Here is a 26,272-nt window from a genome sequence, read left to right as displayed (position 1 = left end):
CTTTCTAATAGTCTGCTGAGGGTATTTTAGTAACTATTATATCTAGATTACCGTATTTAGCAATCCTTTCTTCAGAAGTAGATTTTATTGCCAATTCTTAATTTAACTAGAATGGTTGAGGCATTTATCAAAATAATGGTCCTCTTCTTCCTCATCAATTTGAGGCTTTAATAACAAATATAATGAGTAGGACCATTATGGTAATTGGGATTACATGATGGAAGTAAGAATTTTCTGTAAAGCTTTGCATAAAGAGTTGCTGTGTGTGTGTGTGTGTGCATGTATACTATACTATAATCTTTATGTTACTAAACTATTTAAAATCACAATATTCATGTACTATGGGCTCACAGAAGCTACAGTTTCTGAGACTATAAACTAAATTTATCCAAGCAAAGCATTTTAAAAAATAAAAGATTAAATTTAATTGTAATTTCAAAACACACATATTCTTGTGTGATTTCTGGTGTTCTTACTCTACTGTTGTGATAACATACTTATAACAAGATAACCAAATTTGAGGCATAATTTCAGTATGAATTTAAATATAAAGTACTTATTTTTATTTTCAAAAGATGTATTTTTATTCATCGTATGTGTATGAGTGTTTTACCTGCACGCATGTATGTTCACTGCATGTATTCCTGGGACCTACAAAGAACAGAACATGGCACTGGATTCACTAGAACTATAGCAAAAACCGCTCTTTGGAATTAAAGTTAGAAACAGCAATGAGCTTCATCATGGGCACTGGGAATAGAATCTGGCTCCTCTGCAATAGTAGAAAATGCTGTTAACTAGTGATCCATCTCTCTAGTCCTCCCTTTTTGTGGCATTTAGTAAAAATTTCTCTGAAACATGGTTCCAGCTTCAGGACCAAGGCTCCACTTGTCTTCCAGAGGAAGGCTCCAGGCCCCCAGAATCATCCAGACTCCTGCCTATGGCCCTACCTGCCTTCCCAAGGATACCTGCTAGAACAGACACCAGAATCATCCGTGTTAGACTCTCCCATCCAAATCACCTGCCTAGGGTTCAGCTGAGACACAGCCAGCAGATCAGAGCTGTAGGCTATTTCCTGCCTGCCAGCCTCAGGCCCCACAGTACTACCCATCTTCCCAAGGAGAGCTCCCAGGTCTCAGGATCATCCAGCATCTGGCCCAGAGCTCTACCAGCCTTCCTGAGGAGTGACAGAAGTCACCAGAAACACCCAGCCAAAACCAGGGAAAAGAAGATGGCTAAAGGCCAGTGTAAGAACACAATCAACAAGAGCCAGTGCAATATGGCACCACCAGAACACAGCTCTTCTACCACTGAAAATTACCTTAACTCTATCTTTATAAAGATGATAGAGGCCTTTAAGAGGGAAATGAATAAATCCCTTAAAGAAATGTAGGAAAATGCAAATAAACAGGTGAATGAAATGAATAAAACAGTTCAAGACCTGAAAATAAAAATAGAAACAGTAAAGAAACACTAACTAGGGAAATCCTGGATATGAAAAACTTAGAAAAGAGAATAGGAACAATAGATGTAAGCATCACCAACAGAATATAAGAGATGAAGAAGAGAACCTCAGGTGTAGAAGGTACAATTCAAGAAATCAATACATTGGTCAAAGAAAATGTTAAATCTAAAAAGTTACTGACAGGAATCATCTAAGAAATCAGGGACACTATGAAAAGATGAAACCTAAGAATAATAGGAATAGAGGAAAGAGAAGAATCCTAGTTCCAAGGACAGAAAAAACTTCAATCAAATCATAGAAGAAAATTTCCATAACCTAAAGAAAGAGTTGCTTATAAATGTACATGAAACTTAAAGAACACCAAGTAGATTGGACTAGAAAAGAAAATCTTCCCCCTGTGTACTAATCAAACCACTAAATATATAGAACAACAACAACAAAAAAAGAATATTAAAAGCTGCAAGGGAAAAAGACCAAGTAACATATAGAGGCAGACCTGTCAGCATTACACCGGATTTCTCAATAGAGATCTGTAAGACAGAGGGGCTTGCATAGATGTCTGGCGGATCCTAAAAGACTGCAGATGTCAGCCCAGACTACTATACCCAGCAAAACTTAGAATCATCATAGATGGAAAAAACAAGCTATTCTATGATAAAAACAAAATTCAAACAATATCTATGCACAAATCCAGCCTTACAGAAAATACTAAAGGGAAAACTCCAACCCACAGAGGTTAGTTACAGCTGAGAAAACACAAGTAATAAGTAACTCCACTGTAGAAAATCCAAAAGAAGAGAAGCACACACACACACACACACACACACACACACACACACACACACACAGGGTACCTCCACCAACACCAAAATAACATGAACTAACAATCATTGGTCATTAATAAATCTCAACAGCAATGAACTCAATTCCCGAATAAAAAGTCACAGGTTAACAGAATCAATAAAAACAAACAAAACAAAAACAAACAAACAACCAAAAAACCAGGGTCTAGCATTTGGCTGCATGCAAGAAACACACCTCAGCAACAAAGATAAACATTAACTCAGAGCAAAGGTCTAGAAAACAGGTTTTCCAAGCAAACAGACCCTAGAAGCAAGCTAGAGTAGGTATCCTAATATCTAGTAAAATAGACTTTCAACCAAAATTAAGCAAAAGAGATGAGGAAGGACACTCATCAAATAAAAAATCCACCAAGGGAACATCTCAATTATAAACATTTATGCCCCAAATACAAGGATAAAAACATTTGTAAAAGAAGTTTTACTAAAACTTAAATCACGCATTGAACTCCATACATTAATAGTGGGAAACTTTAATACCCCTCTCTCACCACTGGGCAGGTCATCATGACAGAAACTAAACAGAGAAATAATGAAAATAACAGATGTTATGAATCAAATGTACCTAACAGATATCTATAGAACTTTTCACCAAAACATAGCACCTCATGGAATCTTCTAGAAAATTGACCATATAGTTGATCACAAAGCAAGTCTCAACAAATACAAAAAAAAAAAAGAGAGAGCTCTCATACTAGCAACTGACAGCCCACCTGAAAGCTCTAAAATGAAAAGAAGCAAACACACCTAAAAGGAGTAGAAACCAGAAAAAAAATTCAGAGCTGAAATAAATAAATTAGAAATAAAAAGAACAGTATAAAGTATCAATGAAACCAAGAGCTGGGAAAAATCAACAAGATAAACATACCCTTAGCAAAACTAAATAAAAGACAGAAAGACAATATTCATATTTTAAAAATCAGAAAGGAAAAGGAGCACATTACAATAGATACCGAGGAAATTCAAAGACACATTAGGTCTTGCTTCAAAAGCCTGTACTTCAAGAAAATCTAAATGAAATGGACAACTTTCTTGATAGATTTTACTTAGCAAAGTTAAATCAAGATCAGGTTAAAGTTTTAAATATTCCTATAACCTGAAAAGAAATAGGAGTCATTAAATGCCTCCCAACAACAACAACAACAAGCCCAGGATCAGAGAGTTTCAGCATAGAAGTCTACCATACTTCCAGAGAAGAGCTAATAGTGATATCTATCAAACTATTCCACAAAATAGAAATAAAAGAAGTTTTGCCAAATTCATTTTGTGAAGCCACAGTCACCCTGATAACTATACCACACAAAGACCCAACAAAGAAAGAGTTTCAATTCAATTTCTCATATCAACATCGATGCTAAACTACTCAATAAAATACTTGAAAACTGAATCAGAAAACACTTCAAAACCATCATCCACTGTGATCAAATAGGCTTCATTCCAAGGATAAAGGGGTGGTTCAACATAAGAAAATCCATCAATGTAATCCACCATATAAACAAACTGAAGAAAAAAAAATCCACATGATCATCTCATTGGATGCTGAAAAAGCCTTTGACAAAATCTAACAGTCATTCATGCTTAAAGTCTTGGAGATCAGGGACACAAAGCAAATACCTAAAAGTAATAAAGGCAATATACAGGAAGCCCATAGCCAACATCAAATTAAATAGAGAAAAACTTAAAGCAATTCCACTGAAATCAGGAAAAAGACAAGGGTACTACTCTCTCTGTATCTCTTCAATATAGTGCTTGGATTCCTAGCAGGAGGAGCAAGATAACCCAAGGAGATTAAGGGCATACAAATTAGATTAGAAAAGGTCAAAGCATTGCTGTTTGCAGATACTATGATAGTACACACAAAGGGTCCCCTAAATTCTACCAGAGAACTCCCATAGCTGATAAATGCCTTCAGCAAAGTGACTGGATACAAAATTAACTCAAAAAATCAGTAGCCCTCCTTTATACAAATGATAATCAGGCTGAGGAAGAAATTAAGGATATGACACTATTCACAATAGCTACAAGTAATAGAAAATATCTTGACTAACCAAACAAGTGAAAGATCTATATGACAAGCACTTCAAGTATCTGAAGAAACTGAAGAAAATATCAGAAGAGGGAAAGATTACCCATGCTCATGATCAGTAGGATCAACATAGTAAAAATGCCTGTGTTACCAAAAGCAATCTACAGAGTTAGTGCAATCCCCATCCAAATACTAAAACAATTCTTTACTGACCTTGAAAGGACAATTCTCAACTTTATATGGAAAAACAAACAAACAAACAAAGTAACAAAAAAAAAAACCAGAATAGCTAAAACAATACTGTACAATAAAAGAACTTCTAGATGTATCACCATCTCTGATTTCAACTTGTACTACAGAGCAATAGTAATAAAAATTGCATGGTATTGGCACAAAAACAGACAGGTTAATTAAAAGAATGATTCGAAGACCCAAAATAAACTCCACACACCTACAGATACTCGATTTTTGACAAAGAAACTAAAAACCATACAATGGAATAAAAGGAAGCATCTTCAACAAATGGTGCTGGTCTAACTGTATGTCTGCATATAAAGGGCTGCAAATAGATCCATATTTACCACCCTATAAAAAAGTGGATCATAGACCTTGGTATAAAACCAGATACACTAAATATAATAGAAGAGACAGTAGGAAAGAGCCTTGAACCATTGGTACAGGCGAGATTGTGGAGAAAGTGAATACTCCTCCATTGCTCCTGGGATTGGAAACCACTGTGGAACCAATCTTAAGGTTTCTCAGAAAATTGTGAATAGTTTTACCTAGAGATACAGCTATATCACTCCTGGCTATATACAGCAAAGATGCACTACCATATTACAAGGACACTTGCTTAACTATGTTCATAGGAGCTTTATTTGTAATAGCCAGAAACTGGAAACAACTTAGATGTTCCTCAATTGAAACATGCCTAAAGACAATGTGGTACATTTACACAATGTAATAATAATCAGCTATTAAAAACAAGGACATCTTGAAGTTTGCAGAAAAATGGATGGAAGTAGAAAAGCTCATCCTGAGTGGGGTAGCCCAACCCCAAAAGACATCCATAGTATGTACTTACTTATAAGTGAATGTTAGCCATAAAGTATAGGCTGAACATGCTACAATCCACAGACCCAAAGAAGCTAAGTAACAAGGAGGGTCCAAGGGAGGATGCTTGAATCTCTCTCAGAAAGGGAAATAAAATAGGCATTGGAAATGAGTGGAAGGAGGGAACTGGGTAGGAGAGAGGATGGAAAGGGGACAAAAATAAGGATTAGGAGGAGAGCGAAGTGAAAGGGCCTAGTAATGAAAGGGAAATTAAGAGATGGGGCATCTCTGGAATCTTCCAGAGACCTGGGATAGAGGAGGCCCCAAAGTCTATAGGGATCAACATGGCCCAGACTCCTAGCAGCTGGAGATAGGAAGCCTGAAGTAAGCCTTTCTGAAGCCAGGCAGAACTTCCAGTGGAGGTATAAGGACACCAACCCAGCCACAAAACCTTTGACCAAAATTTGTCCTGCCTACACAATGTGCAGGGACAAAGATGTAAAGATTGGGGAAACAGCCAATCAAAGCCTGGCTCTACTTGAGACCCATCCCATGGAAAAGAACCAATCCCTGACACTATTAATGTTACTCTGCTATGCTTGCCGACAGGAGCCTAGCATAACTCTTCTGAAGGGCTTCACCCCAACAGCTTATGGAAACAGATGCAGAGACCCATGGAATCCCATGGAAGAGGTCAGAGAACAATTGCAGAAGCCTGATGGGGTCAATGACTCTTAAGATGACCTACAGAGTCAAATAACCTGGGCCCATGGGTGCTCACAGAGACTGAACCACTAACTAAGAGCATGCATGGATGGGTCTTAGGCTCCCTGCATATATGTAGCAGATGGGCAGCTTGGTGTTTATGTAGATCCTCCAACAACTAGAGCAGGGGCCCTCTCTGTCTCTGATCCCTGTCTTTGGAGCCTGTTCTGCTAACTGGCCTCCTTGTCTGGCTTCAGTGAGAGAAAATTTGCCTAGTTCTGCAGGGACTTAATGTACCAGGGTATATTGATACTCATGCAGGTCCTCCCCCTTCATTGAGAATTAGAGGGGAGAATGAGGGGAAAGGGCATGCAAGGGGCAGACTGGGAGGAGAGGGGGGGTTCTGCAATCAGAATGTAAAGTGAATAAATAAATGAAATTTAAAAAAGAAATTGCTCTTTCATATGATTCCCTGCACTCTGCCCAAAGTTTCGTTATGAGTCTCAGCATCTGTTTTGATACACTGCTAGGTTGAGTGTTTCAGAGGCCCTCTGTGGTAGGCTCTTGAACTGTTTCTTGCTTTTTCCTTCTCCCAATGTCCATCGCCTTTGTCTTTCTAAATGAGGATTGATCCTCTTACCCTGGGTCCTCCTTATGTTTAGTTTCTTTATGTGTGCAGATTTTAGTATGTTTATCCTATCTTTTTTAATTTTAATTTTTTAATATTAGTTACAGTTTGCTAACTTTGTATTCCTGCGGTATCCCACTCCATCTTTCCCTCCCAATCCCACCCACCCACCCTCATCTCCTCCCTGCCCCTTTCCAAGTCCACTGATAAGGGAGAACCTCCTCCCCTTACATCTGGTTTATCAAGTGTCTTCAGGACTGGCTGCAAAGTCCTCCTCTGTGGCCTAGCAAGTCTGCTCCTCCAGGCAGGGGAGGGTTCAAAGAGCCCACCATCGAGTTCATGTCAGAAACAGTCCCTGTTCCCCTTATTAGGGTAGCAATTGGATACTGAGCTACCAAGGGTTACATTTGAGCAAGGGCTCTAGGTTGCATCCATACATGGTCCTTGTTTAGAGAAACAGTCTCATAAAAGACCCTTGTGCCGAGATATATTTGGTCCTTGTGGAACCAAATATATCCTCTACAGGTCATATTAACTCCCCCACCCCAGCTTTTTTTTTTTATGCCCTGCATTCTCCCAGAGGTTTGGTTATGAGTCTTAATATCTGCTTTGATACACTGCTAGGTAGAGTTTTTCAGAGGACTGGGAAATGATCTTCACCAACCCTATATCTGACAGAGGCCTGATATCCAGAATATATAAAGAACTAAAGAAGTTAAAAAGCAACAAATCAAGCAATCTGATTAAAAAATGGTGTACAGAGCTAAACAGAGAATTCTCAGGAGAGGAATACAGAATGGCAGAGAAACACTTAAAGAAATACTCAACGCCCTTAGCCATCAGAGAGATGCAAATCAAAACGACCCTGAGATTTCACCTGACACCCACCAGAATGGCTAACATCAAAAACTCAAGTGATAACACATGCTGGAGAGGTTGTGGAGAAAGGGGAACCCTCCTCCATTGCGGGTGGGAATGTAAACTTGTACAACAACTTTGGAAATGAATCTGGCGCTTTCTCAGACAATTAGGAATAGCGCTTCCTCAAGATCCAGCTATACCACTCCTAGGCATATATCCAAAAGAGGCTCAAGTACACAACAAGGACATTTGCTCAACTATGTTTGTAGCAGCTTTATTTGTAATAGCCAGAACCTGGAAACAACTCAGATGTCCCTCAGTTGAGGAATGGATACAGAAATTGTGGTACTTTTACACAATGGAATACTACTCAGCAATTTAAAACGAGGAAATCATGAAATTTGTAGGCAAATGGTGGGACCTAGAAAAGATCATCCTGAGTGAGATATCCCAAAAGCAGAAAGACACACATGCTATATACTCATACAGTCTTATAAGATAGGATAAATATACTGGAATATACCCACCTAAAGAAGATAAACAAGAAAGAGGACCCAGGGTAAGAAGATCAATCCTCACTTAGAAAGACAAATGGGATGGACATTGGATGTAGGAGCAAACAAGTAACAGGACAGGAGCCTACCACAGAGGGCCTCTGTTTATTCTATCTTATAGCTCTAGTTTACACTTATAAGTGAGTATTCACCATGTGTGTCCTTCTGCTTCTGGGATACATCACTCAGGATGTTCTTTTCTATTTCCTGCCATTTGCCTGCAAATTTTCATGATTTCCTCGTTTTTAATTGCTGAATAGTATTCCATTGTGTAAATGTACCACAATTTCTGTATCCATTCCTCCGTTGAGAAACATCTGGGTTGTTTCCAGGTCTGGATATTACGACTAAACATGGTTGAACAAATTTCCTTGTTGTGAACTTGAACATATTTTGGATATAAGCCTAGGAGTGTTATAGCTGGATCTCGAGGAAGCACTATTCCTAATTTCCTGAGAAAGTGCCAGATTGATTTCCAAAGTTGTACAAGTTTACATTCCCACCAGCAATGGGGGAGGTTAGTAAGACCTGGAGAGTACAGTTGCTCCACAAGGAGAGCAACAGAACCAAAATATCTGGGCTCAGGGGTCTTTTCTGAGATTGATACTCCAACCAAGGTCTATTCATGGATATAACCTAAAACCCCTGCTCAGATGTAGCCCATGGCAGCTCAGTATCCAAGCAGTTTACCTAGTAAGGGGAAGAGGGACTGTCTCTGACATAAACTCAGTAGCTGGGTCTTTGACCACCCCTCTAACTGAGGAGCAGCTTTGCCAGGCCACAGAGGAGGACATTGTAGCCAGTCTTGATGAGACTTGATAAGCTAGGGTCAGATAGAAGGGGATGTGGATCTCCACTCTCAGTGAACTTGGAGAGTGGCATGGGAGGAGATTAGGGAGGAAGGTTGGGATTGGAAGGGAATGAGGGAGGGGCTACAGCTGGGATACACTGCAAATAAAATGTAATTAATCTAAAAAAATAAAATTAAAAAAAGAAATTGCTCCAATTAATCCACCCAATTAAACGTTTTCAGAACTGTTCATTTCTTTATATGATTATACCTTGTCTTGTGTATTTTTCCATCCACATTACCGTATCTGGCAAAAGATAAATGCACAGTAAATGTTTTGATTTGTTATGGTCAATTGTAAAAATTAATGTTGAGAACAGTAGTGGTAGGTGTCAAAGGAAAAAAAAACAAAACAAAAACAAGCAAACGACAACAACAACAAAACAAATCCCGTTCTTCCTTCACTTCCACGGAATGTCTTTGTTTTTATTTTAATTTTTGCTGACTTGTTTGGAGTGTTTCATGTCGAATCTATTTCTTCTAAAGTGTGGAGACTCTGAAGTTGTTCCTCAAACAATATAGCCCAACACATGGGCTCAGCCATCCATGTGTTGCCAGGATTTCATCAGGCCCCTCTTTGTCTTTTTCTCTGCCTCTATTGGCATCACATCCAATTTCCAGACTCCCTTAATTACTATCTGATTGCTCTATTCTTTATGACAATGTCACATGGCACATATTTCTCTAGTGAATTATCCTATTACATTTGAACCTTTGCAAAGGAAATTTTTTGTGACTTGCCATTATGAGTAGTCTGTCCTTAAAACACCTCTAGTTTCTTCATTCCCCATTACTCTCTGGCAACTCTATTCTATGGTTTTACTTGTATCTCAGAACAATGAGTGTTATCTTAGATTGTATTCTTTAAAAATTCTTAGTTTTGAAATCTTTTTGCATGTTTGGACATCTTACTACTTTTCAAATACCGTTAATCTCTTTTAAAGTTCCCTATTTTATTTACTGTTATTTCCCTGAGTATGTTGCTATTTCGTTACTCTGGAGATAGGGAGGGAAGAGTAGTTCGATTTGTCCCTTTCAGTGACTTTCTTGCTATATGAATATGCTTCTAGGTGCTAACATTTGGATTCTTCTCCTCCTCCTTCTCCTTCTTCTTCCTCCTCCCCCCTTTCTCATCCTTTTTCTAACAGACTTAATTCACTTTTTTCATTTATATAAACCCTTTTGTTGTAGCCAGAGCTGGAGCCTGGGTCTTTTGAACAGAGACTCTGGTGTGGGTTTTCACAAGATGATGAGTAAATTCCTGATAAGGAGACTTGGTGAACAGTTTCTTTCCAGAAGTCAGAGGTCAGCTAGCTGTAGGGCATGGAGGTGGCATCAAATATGACCTTGGTAAAGCTGTCCAGGGTGACAGTGCAGCCCCTGGCTGATGTGAGGAAATCATCATTACCTGCCATCATCAGTAGCTTCTTGGGCACAGGAGCAGAGACAACTTAAGTGCCTCTGGGATTAGGGATGAGACTAATCAAAACAGACTCACAGTGGCCTGTTACCTTGAACAGAACAGTGTGGTGCTTGCCAATCTTCTTTCCCCATTAGCCTCTTTGCACAGGGATGATAGAAGGCTTGGCCAAGATGATGGCCCCTTGGTTGGCGGGGGATAACTCCCTGTAGCACTTAATAGCAACTATAAGTAATAGCAAGCACTTAATACCAACAGACAACTGTAGTCTCCAATAGTAAAAAAAAAAAAAAAATCCTTGAACATGGTCCACAGGCCAGCCTGTGTCTGAACTGTCATGATCTTTAAAACCTTATCCGTCAGGGATGCATCCAGAAAAAAGTCAATAATCTCAGATTCCTTATTTATTTATTATTTATTACAATTTATTCACTTTGTATCCCTTCTGTAGCTGCCTTACTCATCTCCTCCTAGTCCTACACTCCCTCCCTCTTCTCTCCCTATGCCCTTCCACTAGTCCACTGATAGAGGAGGACCTCCTCCCCTATTTGACCCTAGCCTATTAGGTCTTATCAGGACTGGCTGAACTGTCTTCCTCTGTGGCCTGACAAAGCTGCACCTCCACCAAGGGGGGAGGTAATCAAAGAGTCAGCTACTGAGTTCATGTCAGAGACAATCCCTGCTTTCCTTAGGGTTCCCTGTTTCCAAGGGAACCCACTTGGAGATTGAGTTACCTATGGGCTACCTCTGAGCAGGGTGTCTGGGTCCTCTCCAAGTATGATCCTAGGTTGGAGCACAGGTTTCTGCAGGGCAAACCGTCTCCAGATATTTTTGCTCTGTTGGTCTCCTTGTGGAGCTCCTGTCCCCTACAGGTCTTTCTATCTCCCCCTTCTTTCATAAGATTCCCAGACCTCTGCCCAAAGTTTGGCTATGAGTCTCAGAATCTGCTTTGATACCCTGCTGGGTAGTTTTTCAAAGGCCCTCTCTGTAGAAGACTTCTCTCCTGTTCCCTGTCATTTCCTGCTTACCATGTCTATCTCGTTTACCCTTCTGAATGAGGATTGAGCATCTTCCCAAGGGTCCTTCTTCTTGTTTAGCTTCTTTAGAATTTTAGATTTTAGTATGTTTATCCTATGTTATAAGTCTAACATCCACTTATAAGTGAGTAATATACCATACGTGTCTTTATGCTTCTGGGTTACCTCACTCAAGATGATATTTTCTGTTTAATCCATTTGCCTACAAAATTAATGATTTCCTTGTTTTGAATTGCTGAGTAGTATTCCATTGTGTAAATGTACTACAAATTTTGAATCCATTTCTCAGTTGAAGGACAACTAGGTTGTTTCCCAATTTTGGCAATTATGAATAAAGCTGCTATGAACATGGCTGAACAAATGTCCTTGTTGTATAGTTGAGCGTATTTCAGATATATGCCTAGGAGTGGTATTGCTGTATCTTGAGAAAGCTCTATTCCTAATTTTCTGAGAAAGTGCCAGATTGATTTCCAAAGTGTTTGTGCAAGTTTACATTCCAATCAACAAGGAAGGTTCCCCTTTCTCCACAACCTCTCCAGCATGTGTTTTCCCTTGAGTGTTTGATGTTTGCCATTTTGATGGGTGTAAGGTGGAATCTCAGGGCCATTTTGATTTACATTTCTTTTGCTGACTAAGGACATTGAACATTTCTTTGTTTCTCTGCCATTTGACATTCTTCTATTGAGACTCTGTCTAGCTTTTACCCCATTTTTTAAATTGGATTACTTGGTTAGTTGCTGTTTAACTTCTTGAGTTCTTTATATATCTGGATATTAGCTCTCTGTAAAATATAGGGTTGGTGAAGATACTTTCCCAGTCTGTAGGCTGTTGTTGTATTCTGCTGACAGTGTCCTTTGCTTTACATAAGCTTTTTTAGTTTCATGAGGTCCCATTCATTGATTGTTGATCTTAGAGCCTATACTGTTGGTGTTCTGTTTAGGAAGTTGCCCCTGTGCCAATGAGATCAAGGCTCTTTCCCAATTATTTGTCTAACAGGTTTAGTGTGTCTTGTTTATGTTGAGTTCTTTGATCCACTTGGACTTTAGTTTTGTGCAGGGTGATAAATATGGATCTATTTTCATTTTTCTACATGTAGACATTCAGGTAGACCAGCACCATTTGTTGAAGATGCTATCTTTTATCCATTGAATGGTTTTGCCTTCTTTGTAAAAAATCAAGTACCTGTACATATGTGGGTTTATTTCTGCATCTTCTATTCGATTTCATTGATCCACCTGTCTGTTTCTCTGCCAGTACCATGCAGTTTTTTATTACTGTTGCTCTGTGGTACAGCTTGAGATCAGGGATGGAGACACTTCCAGAAGATCTGTTATTATTAAGGATTGTTTTATCAATGTTGGGTTTTTGTTTTTCCATATGAAATAGAGAATTGTTCTTTCAAAGTCTACAAAGAAATGCGTTGGTATTTATGGTATTTATGATTTATTGAATCTGTAGATTGCTTTTGTCAGGATACGCATTTTCACTTTTTTAATCCCACTGATCCATGAGCATGAAAGATCTTTACATCTTCTGATAGCTTCTTCAATTTCTTTCTGCAGGGACTTGAATTTTCTTTTTTTATACTGGTCTTTCACTTGTTTGGTTAGAGCCACATCAAGGTACTTTATGTGATTTGTGGCTATTGTGAAGGGTATTTTTTCTTGTTTCCCTAATTATTTCTTTCTCCACCCTTTTGGCTTTTGTTAAGAGGAAGGCTACTGCTTTTTTTTTTTTTTTTTTTGAGTTAATTTTGTATCCAGACACTTTGCTGAAAGTGTTTATCAGCTGAAGAAGTTCTTTGGTAGAATTTTTGGGCCACTCATGTATAGTATCATATCATGTACGAATAATGATACTTTAACTTCTTCCTTTCTGATTTGTATCCCCTTGATATCCTTCAGTATTTTTATTGCTCTAGCTAGGAGAGAGTGGGCAGCCTTGCCCTGACCTTGATTTCAGTGGGGTTGATTTAAGTTTTTCTCTGTTTAGTTTGATGTTGGCTATTAGCTTGCTATATATTGTCTTTACTACATTTAAGTATGTGCCTTTTATCCCTGATTCTCCACAACTTTAAACAAGAATGACTGTTGCATGTTGTCAAATTTTTTTTTTTTTTCAGTTTCTAAGGAGATGATCGTGTGTGTGTGTTTCCATCAGTATATGTTGGATTACATTGATGGATTTCTGTATATTGAACGACCCCTGTATGCTTGGGATGAAGCCTACTTGGCCATGGTGGACAATATCTTTAACGTATTCTTGGATTCAGTTTGCTTGTATTTTGTAGAGTATTTTTGCATCAATGTTCATAAGAGAGATAGGCCTGTAGTTCTCTTTTTCTATTGGGTCTTTCTTTGATTTAGGTATCAAAGTGACTTGGACCCATAGAATGAGGTTGTTAATGTTCATTCTGTTTTTATTTTGTGGAACAGTTTGAAGAGAATTGGAGTGAAATCTTCTTTAAAGGTCTGGTAGAATTCTGCTCTTAAACCATCAGGCCCTGGGATTTTTTTGGAAGGGAGAATTTTGAAAACTGCTTCTATTTCCTTGTGTAATATAGGACTATTTAATCTATTTACCTGATCTTGATTTAATTTTGGTAACTGGAATCTAACATTAAAGTTGTTGATTTCATTTAGATTTTCAAATTTTGTGGCATATAAGCTTTTTTTTTTTTTTTTTTTTCAATGCAGTTTATTCAGGAACATTGAACAATCCTCGGACCCCGGGGAAAGCCAGCCCACAGCTTAAATAGCCTCTGGGTAGCCAACCCAGGCGTGCCACGGGGGCAATGCAGATAGGTCCACATACATGGAAGCAAGCCAGATCCTCGGCCTTAGCCAAATGTGGAGTTGTTCGTGACAGAGAGCACTCACCATCGGGAAGGTGGAAGGCAGAAACCAGCTCCATCTTTAAGGCATAGCATTCCGCAGCTCTCTACAGTTCCCCCTTTTTGTTTTAGACGCATCAGGGGGATGCAGAATGAATAAAGTGTAATTGATGAAAAATTTAAGAAAAAAGGGAAAAAATAATTTAAGAACCTTAAATGACTTTCAAAATTGGAGGAAAACATGGAGTTAGTCAATTGGCATGGAGCACGTCTCGCCCCTGGGGGCAATGGCATATAAGCTTTTTAAGTAAGAGCTAATGATTCTTTGGATTCATTCAGTGTCTTTTGTTACATCACTCTTTTCTGATTTTGCGGATTTGGATAGCTTCTCTCTGCCTTTTAGTTTTTTTGGTTAAAGGTTTGTCTATCTTGTTGATTTTTCCAAAGAGCCAGATCTTGGTTTCACTGATTCTTTGAATTGTTTTGTTTCTAATTTATTGATTTCAGCCCTGATTTTCATTTTTTCCAATATTCTACTCCTCTTGTGTGTGTCAGTTTCTTTTCTTTCTTTCTTTCTTTCTTTCTTTCTTTCTTTCTTTCTTTCTTTCTTTCTTTCTTTCTTTCTGACCTTTAGGTCTACCATTAAATTGTTGATATGAGATGTCTCAAATTTCTTTCTGAAGGCACTTAGTGCTATGAACTTTTGTCTTAGCTTTCCTTGTGTCCCATAAGTTTGGATGAGTTGTGCGTTCATTTTCTTTTTTTTTAACTTTTATTAATTACACTTTATTCACTTTGTATCCCTCCATAAAACCCTCCCTTCTTCCCTCCCAATACCACCTTCCCTCTCCCTTCTTCACCCATGCCCTTCCCCAAGTCCACTATCAGATCTCAACAGGGGTGGCTGCATTGTTATCCTCTGTGGCCTGGTAAGGCTGCTCCCTCCCTCAGGGGGAGGTGATCAAAGAGCAGCCCAAACAGATCATGTCAGAGGCAGTCCCTCTTCCTATTACTGTGGAAACCACATCGACACTGAACTTCTATGGGCTACATCTCTGAAGGGGTTCTAGGTTATCTCCATGCCTGGTACTTGGTTGGAGTATGAGACACTGGAAAGACCCCGGTGTTCAAATTTTCTGGTTCTGTTGCTCTCCTTGTGGAGTTCGTGTCCTCTCCAGATCTTACTATTTCCCACTTCTTTCATAAGATTCCATGCACTCTGCCCAACAGTTGGCCATAAGTCTCAGCATCTGCTTTGATAGTCTGCAGGGCAGATCTTACTATTTCCCACTTCTTTCATAAGATTCCATGCACTCTGCCCAACAGTTGGCCATAAGTCTCAGCATCTGCTTTGATAGTCTGCAGGGCAGAGCCTTTCAGAGACTCTCTGTGGCAGGTTCCTAGCTTGTTTCTTGTTTTCTTTTTCTTCTGATGTCCATCCTCTTTGTCTTTCGAGATGGAGATTGAGCATTTTAGTCAGGGTCCTTCTTCTTGATTAGTTTGTTTAGGTATACAGATTTTAGTAGGTTTATCCTATATAATATGTGTATATGAGTGAGTATATACCATGTGTGTCTTTCTGCTTCAGGGACAGCTCACTCAGGATAATCCTTTCCAGCTCTCACCATTTACCTGCAAATTTCATGATTTCCTTATTTTTCATTGCTGACTTATATTCCATTGTGTAGATGTACCACAATTTGTGCATCCATTCCTCCACTGAGGGGCATCTGGGCTGTTTCCAGCTTCTGGCTATTACAAATAGGCTGCTACAAACATGGTTGAGCAAATGTCCTTATTGTGTACTTGAGACTCTTTTGGGTATATGCCTAGGAGTGGTATAGCTGGATCTTGAGGAAGTGCTATTCCTAGCTGTCTGAGAAAGGGCCAGATTGATTTCCAGAGTGGTTGTACAAGTTTACATTTCCACCAGCAGTGGAGGAAGGTTCCCCTTTCTCTACAACCTCTCCAGCATGTGTTGTCACTTGAGTTTTTGATCTTGGACATTCTGATGGGTGTAAGGTGAAATCTCACGGACATTTTGATTTGCATTTCCCTAATGGCTAATGAGGTTGAACATTTCTTTTTTTTTTTTAATTTTATTTTTTCTTATCAGTTACATTTTATTAACTCTGTATCCCAGCCGTGTCCCGATCCCTCATTCCCTCCCAGTCCCTCCCTCCCTCCCTCATCTCCACCTTGCCCCTTTCCAAGTCCACTGATAGGGGGGACCTCCTCCCCATTCATCTGATCCTATTTTATCAGGTATCTTCAGGACTGGCTGCAAAGCCCTCTTCTGTGTCCTAACAGGACTGCTCCTCCCTTGGGGGGTGGGGAGGCCAAAGAGCCAGTCATTGAGTTCCTGTTAGAAATAGTCCTTGTTCCCCTCACTTTGGGAAACCAATTGGTTACTGAGCTACCACAGGCTACATCTGAGTGGAGGTTCTAGGTTATATCCATACATGGTCCTTGGTTGAATGTCAGTCTCAGAAAAGACCCTGTGTCCAGATATATTTGGTCCTTGTGGAGCTCCTATCTTTTCTATATCAGGCTAACTCCCAATCTTATGATTTCCTGTACTCTGCCAAAGGTTTGGTCATGAGTCTTTGCTTTGAAAACACTGCTAGTTAGAGTCTTTCAGATGCTTTAGACCTATAAGATATGATAAACATAAGGAAATCTATACACCTAAAAAAGATAATCAAGAGAGCAGACATGGGGTAAGATGATCAATCCTCGTTTAGAAAGACAGATGGGATGTGCATTGAATGTATGACAGGAGTCTACTGAGGTTGAACATTTCTTTTTTTTTCCATAATTTTATTTTTCTCATTAGTTACATTTTGTTAATTCTGTATCCCAGCTGTATCCCTCATTCCCTCCCCAATCCCACCCTCCCTCCCTCATCTCCTCCCTGCCCCTTTCCAAGTCCACTAATAGGGGAGGACCTCCTCCCCTTTCATATGACTCCCTTTTGTCAGGTATTTTCAAGACTGGCTGCAAACTCCTTCTCTGTGGCCTAACAGTACTGCTCCTCCCTTGGGAGGTGGAGGGGTCAAAGAGCCAGTCATTGAGTTCCTGTTAGAAATAGTCCTTGTTCCCCTTACTATGGGAAACCAATTGATTACTGAGCTATCACGGGTCACATCCGAGCAGAGGTTCTAAGTTTTATCCTCTAAGTGTTTATCTGCTATTCTATTGAGAATTCTCTGTTTAACTCTGTTCCCCATTTTTTAATTGGATTACTTGGCTTGTTGCTTTTCAGCTTCTTTAGTTCTTTATATATACCAGATATTAGCCCTCTGTCAGATAAAGGGTTGGTGAAGATTCTTTCCCAATCAGTAGGCATTCAGGCAATATACAGCAAGCTGATAGCCAAGATCAAACTAAATGAAGAGAAACTTAAACTTAAAGCAATCCCACTGAAATCAGGAACAAGGCAATGATGCCCACTCTCTCCATATCTCTTCAATATAGTTTTTAAGTCCTTGCTAGTGCAATAAAACAGTTGAAGGAGAGCAAGGGGATATAAATTGGAAAGGAAGAAGTCAAATTATCACTATTTGCAGATGATATGATAATACACCTGAGTGACCCCAAAAATTCTACCAGGGAACTCCTACAGCTGATAAACACCTTCAGCAAAGTGGCCAGACACAAAATTAACTCAAAAACATCAGTAGCCCTCTTGTATACAAAAGACAAAAGGGCTGAGAAAGAAATTAGTGAAACAACACCGTTCACAATAGCCACAAATGACATAAGGTACCTCGGAGTAACCCTAACCAAGGAAGTCAAAGACTTGTATGAAAAAAATTTCAAATCTCTGAAGAAAGAACTAGACGAAGATATGAGAAGATGGAAAGATCTCCCATGCTCATGGCTTGGCAGGATTAACATAGTAAAAATGGCCATCTTACCAAAAGCAATCTACAGATTCAATGCAATGCCCATCAAATTACCAACACAATTCTTTACAGACCTGGAAAGAAAAATTCTCAACCTCAAATGGAATAACAAGAAACCCAGAATTGCTAAAACATTCCTCTACAATAAAAGATCTTCTGGAGGTATCTCCATCTCCGATCTCAAGCTGTACTATAGAGCAACAGTTATAAAAACTGCATGGTGCTGGCATAGAAACAGAATGGTGGATCAATGGAACCGAACAGAAGACCCAGAAATAAACCCTCACACTTATGGACACCTGATCTTTGACAAAGATGCCAAAACCATACAATGGAATAAAGATAACATCTTCAACAAATGGTGCTGGTCTAACTGGATGTCTTCATGTAGAAAAATGAAAATAGATCCATACTTATCTCCCTGCACAAAACTGAAGTCCAAATGGATCAAAGACCTCAACCTCAAACCAGACACATTAAATCGGTTAGAAGAAAAAATGGGAAAGACCCTAGAGCTCATTGGTACAGGAGACAACTTCCTGAACAGAACACCAACAGTACCGGGTCTCAGAGCAACAATAAATGGGACCTCATGAAACTGAAAAGCTTCTGTAAAGCAAAGGACACCGTCATCAAAGCAAAATGAATGCCTACAGATGTGCATTCATTTTCTTTGAATTTTAGGAAGCCTCTAATTTCTTTTTTTTTTCATTTCTTCCCTGACCAAGCTGTCATTGAGTAGAGAGTGGTTTAGTGTCCATGTGTACGTAGGCTTTTTAATACTTCTGTTGTTGTTGGCTTCTAGTTTTAGGCCATGGTGGTCAGATAGAATACAAGGGATTATTTCAATCTTCTTGTATCTGTTGAGGCTTGCTTTGTGCTCAACTATTTGGTCAATTTCTTGAGAGGGTTCCACGAGGTGCTGAAAAGAAGGTATACTCTTGAGTTTGGGTGAAAAGTTCTGTAGACATCTATTAGGTCCATTTGATTTAGTACCTCTGTAAGTGTCATTATTTCCCTATTTAGCTTCTGTCTAGATGATTTGTCCCTTGATGAGAGTAGAGTGTTGAAGTCTCCCACTATTAAGGTGTTGGGATCTATGTGTGATTTAATAATGTTTCATTTACAAATGCAGGTGCTCTTATATTTAGGGCATAGATGTTCAGTATGATGATGCCCTCATGGTGGATTTTTCATTTGATGAGAATGAAGTGTCCCTCCACATCTTTTTTGGCTAATTTTGGTTGAAAGTCTCTTAGATATTAGGATGGCTGACCTAGCTTGTTTTCTGGGTCCATTTTCTTGAGAAACCTTTTTCCAGCCCTTTACTCTGAGGCAGTGTCTATCTTTGTTGCAGAGGTATGTTTACGTGATGCAGCAGAATGTTGGACACTGTTCCCGCAACCATTCTGTTAGTCACTGTCTTTTTATTAGAGAGTTGATTCCATTGATGTTGATTGATAGTAGATGTTGATTGAAAGTCAGTTCATTTATTGTGGAGTTCATGGTAATAGTGTGTTTGTGTGCTTTTCTCTTTTGATTTTTTTGTTGTGAAGTTATCTATATCCTATGTTTTCTTGGGTGTAGTTGATTTCCTTAGATTGGAGTTTTCCTTCTAGTTTCTTTTTAAATTAAATTTATATTTTTATATTAATTACAGTTTATTCACTTTGTATCCCAGCTGTAGCCCACCCTCTCCTCCCCTCCCAACCCCACCTTCCTTCCCTCATCATATTTTTTCTATTTTGGGTTTTACTTTCAAGACAGTATATCTTATGACTTTACATTGCAATTGAAACTGTAATTTTTTGATGTGTATTTTTAAAGGTAGATTTTTCTATTGTGCTTAATATGCTATACAGCTTTGACAGAAAACATAGCTATAACTTGATATGAAATCTGAGTTCATTCTACAGCCAAATATGAGTGATTAAGGCCAAGTTAATGTATTCAGGTTATCTCAAATACTATGTTGCAATAAGGTAACAACTTTATGAAGTTTTAATAATTTGTTAACAGTGGCTAGTTTCTGGGACGGGTATTTTAATGTTCTTGGCATCTTATTAAAGAGTGAAATGAGGCACACTTAGATTGCAAATTAGCATGGAAAGATTTTTAAAGCAAACTGTGCATAGTAGGAAGGAACACACTTTCAAGACTGAAATTAAGCCACTTTAGTGAATGTAGTTCTGGGCCTTGTTTTATTTGGAGCTATCTTTTATAGAGTTCAAGAGAAAGACAAGATTACTAAGGCTGTGGATTTCATGGCTCTCTATTTTGATTAACAGATTAAATTATGTAAATCTTTTCTACTGTGTATGTCCCTTCCCATAATCCATCTGATTTTAATCATTTGTATATCAGATAATGCATAGGCAAAATATTGCAAATAATGGATTCTTCCTAATTCTTATATATAAGCATAAGATGATGTCTTATTTATGGTTATTATTGCCATGATGATCATGGCAAAAGCAACGTGGGGAAGAGAGAGTTTATTTGGCTTCTCTCTGTTTCTCTCTGTTTAGTTTGATGTTGGCTATAGGCTTGTGATATAGTACCTTACAATGTTTAGGTAAGTGCCTTGTATCCCTGATCTCTCCATGACTTTAAACATGGGTGTTGGATTTTGTCAAATGCTTTTTCAGCATCTAAGAAGATTATCATGTGTGTTTTAGGTATCAAGGTGACTGTGGCTTCATAGAATTAGTTTGGTAATGTTCCTTCTGTTTCTATTTTGTGGAATAGCTTGAAGAAAATTGGAGTTAGCTCTTCTTTGAAGGTCTGCTAGAATTCTGCATTGAAACCATCTGGCTCTGGGCTATTTTTGGAAATGAGAATTTGATGACTGCTTCCATTTCCTTGGGGGATATCAGAATATATAATCTATTTACCTGATTTTGATTTAATTTTGGTGAATGGAATCCATCAAGATAATTGTCCATTTCATTTAGATTTTCAAATTTTGTGGCTTATAGGCATTTGTAGTAAGATCTAATGACTGGATTTCCTCGGTGTCTGTTATGTCCCCTTTTCATTTCAGTGTTTGCTGTTTTGGATAGTTTCTCTTTGCCTTTTAGTTAGTTTGACTAATGGTTTGTCTATCTTGTTGATTTTCTCAAAGATTCAGCTCTTAGTCTCATTGATTCTTTGAATTGTTTTCTTTTTTCTAATTCATTGATTTCAGTCCTGAATTTCTTTATGTCTAGTCTTCTTCTCCTCTTGTGTGTGTCTGTTTCTTTTTTTTATTTTTATCTTTTGACTTTTAGGTGTATCATTAAGTTTCTTGTATGAGATGTCTCAAACTTCTTTCTGGAGGCACTTAGTGCTATGAACTTTCTTCTTAGTACTGCTTTCCTTGTGTCCTGTAAGTTTGGGTAAGTTGTGCCTTCTTTTTCATTGAATTTTAGAAAGTCTCTAAATTCTTTTTTAATTTCTTCCCTGACCAAGCTGTCATTGAGCAGAAAGTGGTTTAGTTTCCATGTGTATGTAGGCTTTTTGATACTTCTGTTGTTGTTGACTTCTAGTTTTAGGCTATGGTGGTCAGATAGAATACAAGGGATTATTTCAATCTTCTTGTATCTGTTGAGGCTTGCTTTTTGCTCAACTATAAGGTCAATTTTTTGAGAGGGTTCCATGAGGTGCTGAAAAGAAGGTATACTCTTGAGTTTGGGTGAAAAGTTCTGTAGACATCTATTAGGTCCATTTGATTTAGTACCTCTGTAAGTGTCATTCTTTCCCTATTTAGCTTCTGTCTAGATGATTTGTCCCTTGATGAGAGTAGAGTGTTGAAGTCTCCCACTATTAAGGTGTTGGGATTTGTGTGATTTAATAATGTTTCAATTAAAATGCAGGTGCTCTTGTAATTGGGGTGTCGATTTTGAAGATTGTGTGACCTCCTCCTGGTGGATTTTTCATTTGATGAGAATGAAGTGTCCCTCCTCATCTTTTTTGATTAATTTTTGGTTGAAAAGAATTTTTTTTTTTTTTTTAGATATTAGGATAGTTATACCAGCTTGTTTTTCTGGGCTGTTTGCTTGAAAAACCTTTTTCCAGCCCTTTACTCTGAGGTAGTGTTTATCTTTGTGACAGAGGTGTTTTTCCTGGATGCAGCAGAATGTTGGATTCTGCTTCAGCAACCATTCTGTTAGTCTGTATCTTTTTATTGGAGAGTTGAGTCCTTGATGTTGATAGATAGTAGTGACTAATAAATGTTATTTCCTTTTATTGGGGAGTTGGTGGTGTTACTATGTTTCATTGGTTGTTTTCTTTTATATCTATATCCTGTGTTTTCTTGGGTGTAGTTGTTTTTTTTTTTTTTTTTTTTTTTCAATGCAGTTTATTCAGGAACCTTGAACAATTATCTGACCCTGGGTAAAGCCAGCCCGCTTTAAATAGCCTTTGGGTAGCCAACCTCAGCATGCCACGTGGGCAATGCAGGTAGGTCCACATACATGGAAGCAAGCCAGATCCTCAGCCTTAGCCAAATGTGGAGTTGTTTGTGACAGAGAGCACTCACCATCGGGAAGGTGGAAGGCGGAAACCAGCTCCATCATTCAGGCATGGCATTATGCAGCTCTCTACAGTTCCAAACAAAAAAGGGGTGTAGTTGTTTTTACGGGATTGGAGTTTTCCTTCTAGTATCTTCTGTAGGGGTGGGTTGCTGTGTAGATATTGTTTAAGTTTAGTTTTGTCATGGAATATTTTGTTTTATCCATTTATGTTGATTGAAAGCTTTGCTGTGTATAGTAGTCTAGGTTGGCATCTGTGGTCTCTTAGAGTCTTCATGACATCTGCCCAGGCCCTTCTGCCTTTCATAGTTCCTGTTGAGAAGTCTGGTGTGATTCTGATAGATCTACCTTTATATGTTACATGGCCTTTTTCCCTAGCTGCTTTTAATATTTTTTTCTTTGTTCTGTAGATTTAATGTTTTGACTATTGTGTGTTATGAGGAGTTTCTTTTCTGGTCTACTCTATTTGGTGTTCTGTAGGCCTCTTGTATGTTTATGGACAACTCTTTCTTTAAGTTGGGAAAATTTTCTTCTCTGATATTCTTGAAAATATTTTCTGGACCTTGGATTTTGGAATCTTCTTTTTTGTATATTCCTGTTATTTTTAGATTTTTGTCTTTTCATGACATCTTTGATTACTTGGATGTTTTGTGTTTGAAACTTTTCCAATTTTACTTTTTCTTTGAGAGATGTATCAATTTCTTCAATTGTATCTTCAGTGCTTGAGATTCTCTTTTCCATCTCTTGTATTCTGCTGGTGATGCTTACCTTTGTTGTTCCTGATCTTTTCTCTAAGTTCACCAGCTCCAGAGGTTTCACTGTTTGTATTTTCTTTATTGATTCTAATTCTGTTTTCATGTCTTTCACCATTTCCTTTATCTGTCTTAATGTGGATTGCTGTCTTTCCATAATGGCCTCTTTTTTTGTTTGTTTCTTTTCTATATGCCACTACTTGTGCTTCTACTTGTGCCTCTACCTGTACTTCTATTTGTTTGGCTATATTTGACTGTATTTCTTTGAGAGCTTTGTTCATTTCCTCTTTATGTGCCTTTAATAACTGGATAAGCATAGCTTTAAAATCAGTTTCCCGTGTTCCCAATGAATTAAAATGTCCATTGATTTTGGAGGTTGCTGGTGAAGCCATAATGTCCTGATTTTTGTTGGATGTGTTCTTAAGCTGACCTGTTGTCATCTACTTATCTGTAACCTTTGCTGTTTGTTCCTGGAGTCTGTACTTCAGACTGGGTTAGTCTGTCAGTCTGTCTTGGTGTCTGGAGTATTTTTCAGGAAGATGAGAGAGGTCCACCGGTTTGAGAGTGGATGTTGGTGTTTCAGCTCTAGCTAAGGGAAGAAGGTTGTAGTTGCATATGTGTAAGTGCGGGTGTGTGTATGACCATGTGCCTTGAGGGAAAGGGTACTAGAGTGTGTGGATGCCTGGAAGGGTGGAGCTTAAGCACCTGATGGGGTGCTGGTGCTGTTTGAGGGTGCAATGAACAATTACAGATGCCCTGAATAACTCAGTGGCCCCCAGGCCTGTGATGCTGTTGTCCTGTTATTCAGATATGTCTTGATTCCAGGAATTGTTTGTCTGGAATCCACTGGTAGGCCCATAGAACAGGGCTTTCAGTGTTTGAGAATGCTATCCCAAGAATCCCTATGTTGCTCCAGTGTGGGTATGGGTGGGAGGGATCATTCTGGATGCTAGTGTAGAGGAACCCTGGATCTTTGAGCTCTACATGCACTCACTTAAAAAGTTGCATGAGCTTGCAGGCCTAATTGGAAAGCACAGGGGTTCCCCCTCTTCTCTACTTTCAGAATTGGCCCTACAGGGGCAAATGAGAGTGTAGGAGATCCTTCAGCTCAGTGATGTCTACTGTTTGGCCGCCGGGAAGGGAGACCTGTACTTGGCGTTGCTGCTTGTGCAGTCTCGGTCAAGGAGCATGGAGGTTCTTGCTTAGGCTAGCCTCTGACCCACCGCAGCTACAGCTCTGGGGAGGCCCACCTGTGCAGATGCAGCCACGCAGAGGTTAGTGCTTGGACTTGCCAACGAGGAAATCTTATTTTTATAGAACCTGAGCCAAACAAATCACTGAGAAAGTGAAAGACCTGAGTGTGTGAAATGTTCAGACAAATTTACATGAAAAAAAATTGGCTTAGAAAAGCTGCAGATAAATCTTCAAACTCCGTAAAACATATATAAACAAAAATGCTAGACATTTAAACATTCTCATTATAAAAGCAATGCATTTTGCTAAAGCACACAGGTAAATAGCTCTTGGCTGTGATTATTGCAGATATTTCCTAATCCCCTGGAAATGTTAACAAGCCTATCAGAAACAGCATTCTTTTCTTTTGCCTTTCTATGTCTTTAACACAGAATAAATTTAAAGCCATTACAAGGCACAGATTTATCTTTTTACAAAGCCAGAGTCACAGATAAGTTCTTCTTTGTTGGATTAAGAAATGAGTCAATGTTTAACTATCAATTTTTAAATAGTGAGTGGTGCATCAGATGCTTTGAAATCCACGGAACCAGCATTATTCTCCAGTGATGGCTTTAAAAGCAGCTACTGTGTATTTTGAAGTAGTGACACAACTAAAGTTAAGAATATGCTCATTTGAGGCCAGTATTAAAATATGACTGTTGAAATAGCAGTAAATCTTACCAAAAAATTCTCTAGTCTTTTAACTTATTTGTGTGTAGTTTTAAAACAAATATAATTGAACAATGAGTATCCAACATCTGAAACTAAAATTTACTTTTAACTCTTTCTTGTTCTAGTACATGCATCAGGCCCATTATTTTTTCTTTCTGCCTTCCTTCCTTCCTTCCTTCATTCCTTCCTTCCTTCCTTCCTTTCTTTCTTTTTTTTTCAATTTGTTCATTATATATCCTGATTGAAGTCTCCTCTTTCAACTTCTCCCAGTCCTACTCTCCCTTTTCCCCTGGTCCACTGAAAGGGGGAGTTCTACTCAGCCCTCTGCCCTTAGCTTACCATGTCCCATCAGGACTGCCTGGATCCTCTTTTTCTGTGGCCTGACAGGGCTGCATGGCCAGGGGCAAGTGAATTCATGACTAGGCAGCCCTTGTTCCCCTTACTTGGGAACCACACAGGGACTGAGCTGCCAATCGGCTACATTTGAACAGACCCATTATATGAGATTAATTTTTTAATTTTTAATATAATAAAATAAAGATTTTAATTATCTTTTTATTTATCCCGAGGATGCCCCCTTCCTTTCCTCCTCCCAGTTCCCAGTCACTTCCTCTTCTGCCCCATTTCCCTTTACTTTTCCTCACAGAAAAAGGGGTGATCCCCTTCCCCAGTATTAACCTTCCCCATCACAGCAAATCACACCAGGGCTGAGTATATCTTCATCCCCTGAGACCAGGCAAGGTAGCACTGCCAGAGTCCATGTTAGAAACAGCCCTTCCCCCCTCCACCGGCCAAGTGCTGCACATGAAGACCAGGTTGCCTGTCGGTTACATGTATTCAGGGGCCCTAGGTCTAGATCATGCATGCTCCTTAGCTGATGTATCAGACTCTGAAAGCCCCCATG

Source organism: Meriones unguiculatus, chromosome 21 (assembly GCF_030254825.1).
Source record: "Meriones unguiculatus strain TT.TT164.6M chromosome 21, Bangor_MerUng_6.1, whole genome shotgun sequence".
Classification (NCBI taxonomy): Eukaryota; Metazoa; Chordata; class Mammalia; order Rodentia; family Muridae; genus Meriones; species Meriones unguiculatus.
The sequence above is the reverse complement of the archived record's forward strand: the minus strand, read 5'-3'. Positions refer to the sequence as shown.